Source organism: Macaca nemestrina, chromosome 4 (genome assembly GCF_043159975.1).
Source record: "Macaca nemestrina isolate mMacNem1 chromosome 4, mMacNem.hap1, whole genome shotgun sequence".
NCBI lineage: Eukaryota > Metazoa > Chordata > Mammalia > Primates > Cercopithecidae > Macaca > Macaca nemestrina.
This window is the reverse complement of record NC_092128.1, coordinates 119,245,297-119,256,017: the sequence shown is the minus strand read 5'-3', so window position 1 is coordinate 119,256,017 and position 10,721 is coordinate 119,245,297. Positions and strand designations below refer to the sequence as shown.

The following is a 10,721-nucleotide window of genomic DNA, read 5'->3' as shown; positions in this document are numbered from 1 at the left end:
TCTTTCTTTGGGTCAAGGGAATCTATAGTAAAGCAGGAAATGGTACCTAATTCCAAATCAATAGTTACTTAATGACATAATCAGAGATATGATATATTAACATAATTCCAAGTTGCCTTGAGAAGTTAGATTTTACCTACAATAGATTTTACAGTGTGCTAACAATAAAGGCAACTTTGTAATGCCAATACATGAAAATCATATATGTGAGGTATAGGTTAGCAGAAATCAGAGAAGAATTCTTCACTGCCTTGAAGAATTAACTAAATACAGACTTTAGCAAGTAAATATACAGTAAGCTAGACATAAAAAAGCCTTTGCTGACTAACAAAAAATAATAAATTAGGAAACTAACAAAGCATACTTTGGCATTTCTTACCATGGAGATTAAAAATACAGAAAATGAGGAATATTTACCGATACTGTACAATATACAAAATACTAGTCGATGAGACAAGAAATTAGCATACAGATTTCTCTTAAAGGTGATTAGAGGTGACCAGAGGAGAGAACATGTAGTTAAAAATGACATTTATGTAAAGTGTAACACAAAGTAGAAAATGCTAAGTCTCAAAGAAGTGGGATGCTTTGGGAGTTTAGAATAGAGAAGAAAATGTCTCCATTTAAGAGAACCAGGTCCTAATATGTGGTAGAGGCTCCACTCCACCCTCCTTCATAAAATTTCAAATGTCAGCAGTCCCCTTAGATGTGGAAGAGAACTGAGACTGCAGAATCTCTGTCTTGGATCCAAAATATGCCAAATCTTCCATTCAAATTATTTGTTCTTTCTCAATACTGATGGGAGGAAGAAAAAAAGACAAGGAAGAAAATTAATCATCTTTATGTGAAGTAGGGAATGATTGAGCTCCTGCACGCTTTGCATAGGAGATAATCCCAGAAAATGAACGGTCAAGACTCTTACTGTTTCTATGTTAACTAGGCTTTGGCCAATTATTGTTGACAAGCTCATGAATATGATAATCAGCTCGGTCTCCTGTTTCTCTTTATACCAAGCTTTGCAGTAATAGTCTGCAAAGTACATCTATCTCTGCGCCTTCCTTTCCCAGGGCCCTAGTCTTGTTTCTGACATATAAGTTAAATTCCTGAGGTATCGATACTAAACCCCTGCTGCTCATAATTCCTTTCTATTGCCTGTCAACACCTGGTCATTTTTATCTGATGAACATACTCACCACTGGGTTTCCAAGCAGGACATTGCAGTTATTCATTTATGCCCACAATTTATTCACTCTTCTACAGTCATGAACATAAAGAGTTTGGGTGTGATTCCAGAATTTGCTGTTCCCTTTGAAATTTATTTCAAGGCACTTTGTGACCCTGTAACTTTGAAAGGCCTGTATAAAAGAGAGTTTATTATTAGAGCTACAAACAGCAGGGTGGCTTTTGTTACAGGCCTGGCAGCGATTCTATGAGATATTTCTCTTTTTAGCTTTTTCTGTGGACTAACTCTCAGTCAAAATTTAACAAGTGCAAACTCAAGCAAACAGGGAGTTTGTGTTAAGAAAATATCATTCCATGGGTTTGTCTCTTCCGAGATAAAATAATAGCAAGTATTTTTAAAAAAACACCATGGGGGCCTGATAGTTTTATCATCGTTTTATATATTAAAACTTTTAGCTCTAAATTCTTAAACCAGTATAAGAATATGGTGGGATAGAATGATGTTAAGGACATGTTCACAGTAACAGTCTGGGGCCTTAATTTTGCTGGTTCTTTGTATTTCGCTTTTCTCTTATAAAAACATCATTTTAAAAAAATTATAATAGACAAGATCAACTATACAGACAATCAGCTATTGCTGCTGCCCATTAGCCATTTACCTATGATGTGTCACTACATTGTGCATTAGCTAATACGATATGTTAATTTCACATCAAGTTTCAGTTCCCATTAGGGTGCCCAGCCTTGCCAAAGACACTGTGGTCATAGCATTTCAACTAATTTAATGGCATTATATCAATAATGAGGTTATACATCCTTTTCCCTTTACTGTGGAAATACAGAATTTTTTGCTCATGCAATAGCAATATCTAATACAGTAATGAATCATCCCTGGACATTAGAATAAAATAAAAACAAAGAAAAAACACATAGATTCATCCATCTTTTTTATCTGAAATTAACTTATTGGCACATACCTTTATGTTTATGAGTTAGGAGTCCTAGACTCCAGTCATGAGAACTAGTTAAATTATAACTGTACCGAATTCCTCTATCAAACTCTTCAGGAGATCAGCTTTGTACTTAGATGATTCTATTGAGATATTAGAATGGAAGATTGACTATGCTTAGTCCAGTCCTCTCAAGGAAGAAATCAGGAGTTCCTTCAGTTACCACTAATCTCAAAATCCTGCATTTAGAAACTCAGTTGAATCCAGACATTCAGAGGAGACTGACTCAATGCTTGTCTAGTGCATTCAAAAACTGAAACCCACAGATATGTTTCAGGGAGTTGTGAGTTCCTAATGATAATTATTTTATTCTGTGTTTTCATTTTGTGGATGATGATAAGAGATCTGCTAGAGACCGAATGTTTTTATCTCCCCAAAATTTTTATGATTAAACTTAATCCCCAATATGATGGTGGCTGGAGGTGGGGCCTCCTGGAGGTGATTAGGTCATAAAGGTGGAGCTCTCATGGGGGGATTAGTGCCCTCATAAAGGAGGCCCAGAGAGCTCCCTTCCACCATCTGAAGACATTATAAAAGAAACCATTTATGACCAGGAAGTACACACTCACCAGACACTAAATCTGCTTACTGCTGCCTTGACTTTGAACTTTCCAGCCTCCAAAACTGTGGGAAATCAATTTTTATTGTATATCAGCCATGATAATTTGTTATAGCCATCCAAGTTGACAAAGACAAGATCATAAATCATTGAAAACCATCACACAATGCAGTATTGTCACATAATTGTATTTTAATTACAGCACACTAATGAGGAAAGTATTAAGGCAGATTTGACATATAAATTGTGCATTTGTACCAAATTCATTTGATGTACACTATTGAAATAAATGTTTCACGTTGCTTAATTCAACAAATACTTTAGGATGGTTATTTTATATTAGACATGCCTCTGTACCTGGAACTGGAGAAATAGTATTGAATAATTACTTCCTTCTCTCAGAAAATACACATCCTCATGAGCCAGACAGAGAGGAAGCACATCAACGAACACATCAATACATTTATTTAATAATTTGAAAACTAGGAAATAGTGATTTACGCTGAGCAGGGATTACTGTGGAGTGGACAAGAGAATCAGGACAGCTGACTGAGACCATCTGGAGAGTTGTTTCTGAAATCTGAATGATAAGAAGCAGTCTGCGGCATGAATGTCATAGGAAAGAGTGTATCCGGCTGGAAATGCCTCCTAGTGTGAAGTCCCTCTGACAGTTATACAAAAGCCCACACATGACAAAAGACACCGTGGATGAACTTGGTGGCCAGCTCAAGGATGGTGTGGAATGAAGTGGGGGCAGTAGCCAGCGGCAGACTGTGAAGAACTTGTGCAAGCTGTGGGAAGGAGTTAGGGTTTATACTCTGATGGGCAGCCTCTGATGGCTTTAAATGTGAAAAAGTCGTGAACTGATTTTCATTTATAGATGATAACCCAGGCTATGGTGGAGATAAATACTGTAATATAGGATGTCAAGAAAGGAAATAAACTGGTTAGATGGCTATTGCTGTGATCCAGGTGAATGAGGATAGGAAAAACTGCCAACACAACGAGGCAGCGGGGAGAAGAGGAAGAATCCAGGGTATGATTTGGAAGTAGTATTGCTATCTATGGTCATGTGTTGCATAATGATGCCACACATCAAAGATGAAACGCATGTACGAGGATGGTCCCATGAGATTACAACAGAGCTGAAAAACTCCTATTGCCTAGTGACGTCATATCCATGGTGAGGTAGCATAAAGCATCACTCACATGTTTGGGGACATGCTGGTGTAGTGAAATCTACTGTGTGACCAGTTGTATAAAATTGTAGCAGATACAGTGATGTACCGTTCATAATACTTGATAATTGTAATAAATGACTATGTTACTGGTTTTGTATTTACTATATTATGCTTTCATTATTGTTTTAAAGTGTACTTCTACTTAAAAAAAAAAAGTTAACTGTAAAACATCTTCAGGCAGGTCCTTCAGGAGGTATCCAGAAGAAGGCATTGTTATCACAGGAAATGACAGCTCCATGCATGTTATTTTCCCTGAAGAGCTCCCAGTGGGACAAGATGTGGAGGTGGAAGACCATGATATTGACAATACTGACCTGTGTAGGCCCTGGCTAGTGTGTGTATTTCTGTGTTAGTTTTTAACAAAAAGTTTAAAAAGTAAATAAAATTAAGATTTAAAAACAGAAAACAGTATATAGAATAAAAATATAAAGAAAGGAAATAATTTTGTACAGTTGCACAATGTGTTTTAAGCTAAGTGTTAATAAAGTAAAAAAGTTACAGGAAGCTAGGGTTAATTTTTTATTGGAGAAAAATATTTTTCAATAAATTGTATGTAGCCTAAGTGTATAGTGTTTAGAAAGTCTACAGTGGTGTGTCATAATGTTCTAGGCCTTCACATTTACTTAGCACTCACCCACTGTCTCACCCAGGGCAACTTACAGTCCTGTAAGCTCCTTTCATGATAAGCTCCCTATAAAAGTGTATCATTTTTTAATCTTTCATACTTCCACCTTCCACCAACTTTTCTAAGTTTAGATAAACCAATATTTGCCATTGTTTTACAATTGTCTACCGTATTTAGTACATGATGTACAGGCTTATAGCCTAGAAGCAATAAGCTATACCATATAGTTTAGGTGTGTAGTATACTATACCATCTTTGATTGTGTAGGTACACTGTATGATGTTTACACAATGATAAAATTGCCTAAGGATGCATTTCACTAGCCAAGTTTCTCCAGAAAAACAGAACCAATAAAATAGATGATTGGTAGGTAAATAGATATATACATACATACATATATACTTACATCCATGCATACATGCATATAGATAGTGATCTAAAGATACATATGCTTTCACAGTATGTAGATAGAATATAATAGATATCATATATCTGTATCTACATATGCAGTATATAGAAAGATATTTATTATAAGAAATAAGCTCACATGATTATGGATGCTGAGAAATCCCTGTAATTTGATCTCTGGGTGTTGAAGACCCAAGAAAACCAGTTGCATAATTTCAGTCTGAGTTTAAAGGCCTGAGAATCAGGGGCATCTGTGATGTAATTTCCAGTCTGAGGGCAGCAGAAGACCAACGTTCCAGCTCAAGCCTTCACACAGAGAGGACAGTGAATTCTTCCTTCCTTCAACTTTTTGTTCTATTCAGGTCTTCACCTAAGTAGATGATGCTGCACACCCACTTGGGGAAGGGTAATCTGTTCTACTCAGTCTACTGATTCCAATGTTAATCACATCCACAAATGCCCTCACAGATACACCTGGAATGATGTTGAACCAATTACCTAGGCACTCTATGATCCAGTTAAGTTGTCACATAAAATTAAATATCCTAGCCTATATATTGAGAATTTTTAGCAGAATTGGGGCTAGAAAAAAAGCATCTTATAGACCAGGTGTGGTGGCTCACGCCTGTAATCCCAACGCTTTGGGAGGCTGAGGCAGGTGGATAATCAGGTCAGGAAATCAAGACCATCCTGGTTAACACAGTGTAACTCCGTCTCTGCTAAAAATACACAAAAATTAGCCGGGTGTGGTGGCGGGCACCTGTAGTCCCAGCTACTCGGGAGGTTGAGGCAGGATAATGGCGTGAACCCGGGAGGCGGAGCTTGCAGTGAGTCGAGATCACACCACTGCACTTCAGCCTGGGGGACAGAGCAAGACTCCATCTCAAAAAAAAAAAAAAAAAAAAGGGTCTTATAATCCAGGCCATGGTTTTTTGTTTTGTTTTGTTTTGTTTTGTTTTTCTGCTACATTTCCCTGCTTCTTAATGATAAACCAAACCTTTAGGGAAAAAAATAGCACAGTGTGAAGCCTACTTACCAAACTGTCCCCTGTGCTCCATGATCTCCTATCAGAGGGGCAATGAATCAGCACATTCCTGATGGTTTAACTGCTTGTCAAAATAAATAGCAAATGTCAGTAGAGCTCAGCATAGAACCAACATCAATACAGTCTGATACTGCAGGGCATATTGGTTGACGATTCTCTGAGATGTTCTCATGGAACACCTATCCTCCCCATTTGGCTGCCATTCTTTGTCTTTTGCAATTGGTTTGCAAGAGATGAGAATTTTGCATTTATTTTTAACCAGCCATACACACAATAAATGCTGGACAACAGCTCTCTAGAGAGAAACTTGGATCAGAATGAATGTGTGGCCAAATAGAAATATGTTTTAAGGAATAAGGAAAAAAATGTTTTCATGTTGTCTGTTTTATTTACTTTTATTTTATGTTTTTGCTTTGTACCTATGGGCCTGAAAAGGTGGTTGAAACAGGAGAGGGGTTGAGTTCAAGCCCTGTCTCTATTATTAATTATGCTATCTTGTTTCATATTCTTTGTAAAAATAAATCAAAGAGAGCATGACTTGATTTTCCAGTTTAACATATATTTATGAAAGACAGCTGTCCACCAGACACTGTGTGTGCTGGGGATTTCCCGTACATCACATCAGTAACTCGTTTTGCAGTCTCACATGGTGGACATTATTATTCCCATTTTACTCAACTGAGTATGTGGCAGAGCAGTGATTTACATGTTGATAATGTTAAATCCAATATCTTTCAAGCTATGGAAACAAAACAATATATTTAGGCCATACTCAAGCAGGAGAAATGTCTACTTAGGAAAATGAAGTCAAAGAAAAAGTATTGAAAATATTTTTAAATTAGATGATTTTCATAAAATCGAAGATCCAGTGTAAACTTAACTAGAAATAATATTTCCTTAAAAAGTGGAGAGGGGTGGGCATGGTAGCTCACGCCTGTAATCCCAACACTTTGGGAGGCCGAGGCAGGTGGATCACGAGGTCAAGAGATTGAGACCATCCTGGCCAACATGGTGAAACTCCATCTCTACTAAAAATACAAAAATTACCCGGGCCTGGTGGTGCACATGTGTAGTCCCAGCTACTCAGGAGGCTGAGGCAGGAGAATTGCCTGAACCTGGAGGCGGAGGTTGCAGTGAGTCAAGATCACACCACTGCACTCCGGCCTAGGTGACAGAGCGAGACTCCGTCTCAGAAAAGAAAAAAAAAAAAGGTGGAGAGATACCCTTCCAGTTTCCCTTATGCCAGAGAGCATCTCACAGCCTCACAGGGTGGTCACAGAGCCCGTGCGCCTTTTCCTTTCTTGGATCCTGTGTCCACACCTGCCCCACCCACCATGAATGAGGAGTACGTTGTGATTGTGCTGGGCATCGGCCTGGTGGAATGTATCCTTTCCGGTATAAAGTCAGTGAAGGGCAAGAAAGTTCTTCATATGGATTGAAACCTTTACTATGGAGGAGAGAGTGCCTCTATAACATTACTGGAAGATTTATACAAAAGATTTAAAATACCAGGATCACCATCAGCATCAATGAGGAGAGGAGAGACTGGAATGTTGACTTGATTCCCAAGTTCCTTGTGGCTAATGGTCAGCTGGTTAAGACGCTGCTATATACAGAGATAACTCGCTATCTGGATTTTAGTGACTGAAGGGAGATTTGTCTATAAGGGTGGAAAAATCTACAAGATTCCTTCCACTGAAACAGAAGCCCTGACATCTAGCTTAATAGAACTGTTTAAGAAACATCACTTCAAGAAATTCCTAGTGTATGTTGCCAACTTAGAGGAAAAAGATCCGAGAACTTTAGAGGGAATTGATCCTAAGAAGACCACAATGTGAGAGGTGTATAAGAAATTTGATTTGGACCAAGATGTTGCAGATTTTACTGGTCATGCTCTTGCACTTTATAAAACTGATGACTACTTAGATCAACCATGTTGTGAAACCATTAATAGAATTAAACATGACAGTGAATCTTTGGCAAGATATGGCAAAAGTCAATACCTTTATCCACTCTGTGGCCTTGGAGAACTGCCACAAGGCTTTCTGCAAGGCTAAGTGCTATTTATGAAGGTACCTATATGCTGAATAAACCAATTGAATAAATCATTGGGCAGAATGGAAAAGTAATTGGTGTAAAATCCGAAGGAGAAATTGCTCACTGTAAGCAGCTCATCTGTGACCTCCGCTAGGTAAAAGATAGGCCAGAAAAAGTGGGCCAGGTAATCAGAGTTATTTGCATCCTCAGCCACCCCATCAAGAACACCAGTGATGTCAACTCCTGCCAGATCATTATTCCACAGAACCAAGTCAGTCGAAAGTCAGACATCTGTGTTTGCATGATCTCCTCTGCGCACAGTGTAGCAGCACAAGGGAAGTATATTGCCATAGGTACTACAACTGTGGAAACCAAGGAGCCTGAGAAGGAAGTCAGACCAGCTATGGAGCTCTTGGATCCAATTAGATGGGAATTTGTTAGCATCAGTGGCCTCCTGGTACCAAAAGACTTGGTAACAGAAAGCCAGATCTTTATTTCCTGTGCATACAATCCTACCACTCACTTGAGACAATTGGGATGACATTAAAAAACATCTATAAGAAGATTACAGGATTAGAGTTTGACTTTGAGGAAATGAAGCATAAGAAAATGACATCTACGGGGAAGACTAACAGCAGTACATGTTATTATCCAATTAGGACAAATTTAAAATTTGGTAAATAATGCATATTATATGAAATCAATATTGTAAGGCCTGCTTTTGTAATCAAAACGGAGAGATTGAAGAGTGCTGTGTCAGGAAATACTCCTCCCCTTCATCTTTCTAAAATCATATATTAACTTGTTTTCATGGAGTGGCTATTCAGAATTCACAGGTTACCACATTCTCTTCAATTTAATCAAACTGTTTTTTTTTTTTTTTCCAGTGAAGGATCAGTTTCAAACAAACATTGTGATTCTGATACAGACAACTTGAAACAGTGTTTGTATCTTTTAATCAGTGTAGCCTCTCAGTTATGAGCTTCTGCTGCTCAAGAGCTGGATCCATACAGACGTGTGCCATCTGTCATCCTGACATTCAGGAGATTCTAAATTGAATACTCCACGGTTTGGGGTGGCATCCAGAAGTTTTTCCTATGACTTTATATTTTGTATTATGTCAAGTCTTACGGCAGGGTGCAAACAGCATAGCCACAAGTTTGGTTTAAGACGTAAAATTCTAACCAAACTCCAGACACAGGGAGTCATTTATACAAAGCTGTATGTGGCGTTTTAACCCAATAAATGATGAGAGAAAAGGGGAGAGGAAGTGAACATAAAGCGGGTAATGTGTAGAAGCATCTTTTGTATCTCAGGCATAGCTTCTTCAGTGGACCAAACTGCAATGCAGTATTGACTTGACAGAACTCCTACTTCTGTAAAATGACTCCAAATTATTTCTCTACTACATAATGAAGCCAAATTCTGAAAACAAGCAAACAACAACAACAAAAGTGGAGAGGTAGTTTTTCTATTACTCTAAGTTGTGAAGGTATTCAGTTCTATAAACTAATCAAATATGCGAAGAAAAAGACAGTGAGCTCATGGTTTTGGAAAATTCTTACCACTTTATTGTTTTCCCTATGTCTTTAAATTCCTTGGTCTGCTTATTTCACTACTCCATACATTTTAAAAGGCACTTTCACTAGAAAAGAAGGTGAAATCCAGTTATAAGAAATGTCATTTGTTTAATTATTGCTAGAAAGAACTAATTTAGACTAGGATGATATTTACTAGCTTCAAAAGGAACTTTGAGATTATATCCTCCCATTCAAATGAGTAATTCTGAATCCTTATGACTGGGGAAGTATCTGATCTCCCCTGCTAATAAGAATAAAGAAAAGAATGGACCATCACTCTACTGAGAAAAACACAGTTGATTTTACCACAGTAGGTTGGCTAATACATTGTGTTTTCCAAAGAAATAAAAGCATATCAATAATTTTTACCAAAAATGTTCTGATAAAATTAAGCTAAGTTTGCAAAATATATGTGAAAGTCAACTGAGGTAACTTTTACTGAAATATGAATGAAGAACTTAATGAAGTTTTCAGTATGATTTCTAAGCTCCCATTAGTAATCAGGACAAGACATCAAATCATTTAAAAAGGAATTTAGCAGCTGAATTAAAAAAAATTCAATTAAAAAAATGTAATGTAAAACACTCAAAAACGGACACTCTTTTGTTAAGTCTGAAAACTCCAGCAAATGTTACCTTTAGTCATCAGGATCCCCTTATATTTAGAGACTAAGTTTGAATTTATATGTCCAAGCCCATGATCACAGCGGATTTCATCTCTCAGTTGGGTCAGACCATAAATAAGGCTTTATCAGCTGATTTCAGCCTCTAAATATAAGTCTCATGTTTAGGCTAAAAATAGTTAATTCACATGCAGTGCAAAAGTTCCTGAATTCTAAAATGTATTTTGAAATTTCCCTTCTCGGAGTGGAATGACTTTGCACTTCAATTTGTTTATTGTCCTGTGGAAGTGTATAAGAAAACATTCTTTATATTTAACAAAACTGTCATGGGAATGAAACTAGTATCTATTTAAAAATCAAAAAGGAAGTCTCTATTTTGAATGAATCAACATACAAGAATAAGAACATTTGC

General features: G+C 37.3%; 1 long non-coding RNA gene and 1 pseudogene across 1 annotated transcript; one reads left to right on the top strand and one right to left on the bottom strand.

Annotated features, from left to right (window-relative positions):
- Positions 1 to 514: 514 nt before the first annotated feature.
- Positions 515 to 6,252, bottom strand: LOC105492360 (uncharacterized). Its single transcript, XR_011621693.1, has 3 exons — positions 6,062 to 6,252; positions 1,194 to 1,355; positions 515 to 795 (listed from the first exon to the last, which is right to left on the bottom strand). It is a non-coding gene; the product is annotated as an uncharacterized lncRNA (long non-coding RNA).
- Positions 6,253 to 7,404: 1,152 nt separating this feature from the next.
- LOC105492359 (rab GDP dissociation inhibitor beta pseudogene) lies at positions 7,405 to 8,829 on the top strand (annotated as a pseudogene).
- The last annotated feature ends 1,892 nt before the right edge of the window (positions 8,830 to 10,721 follow it).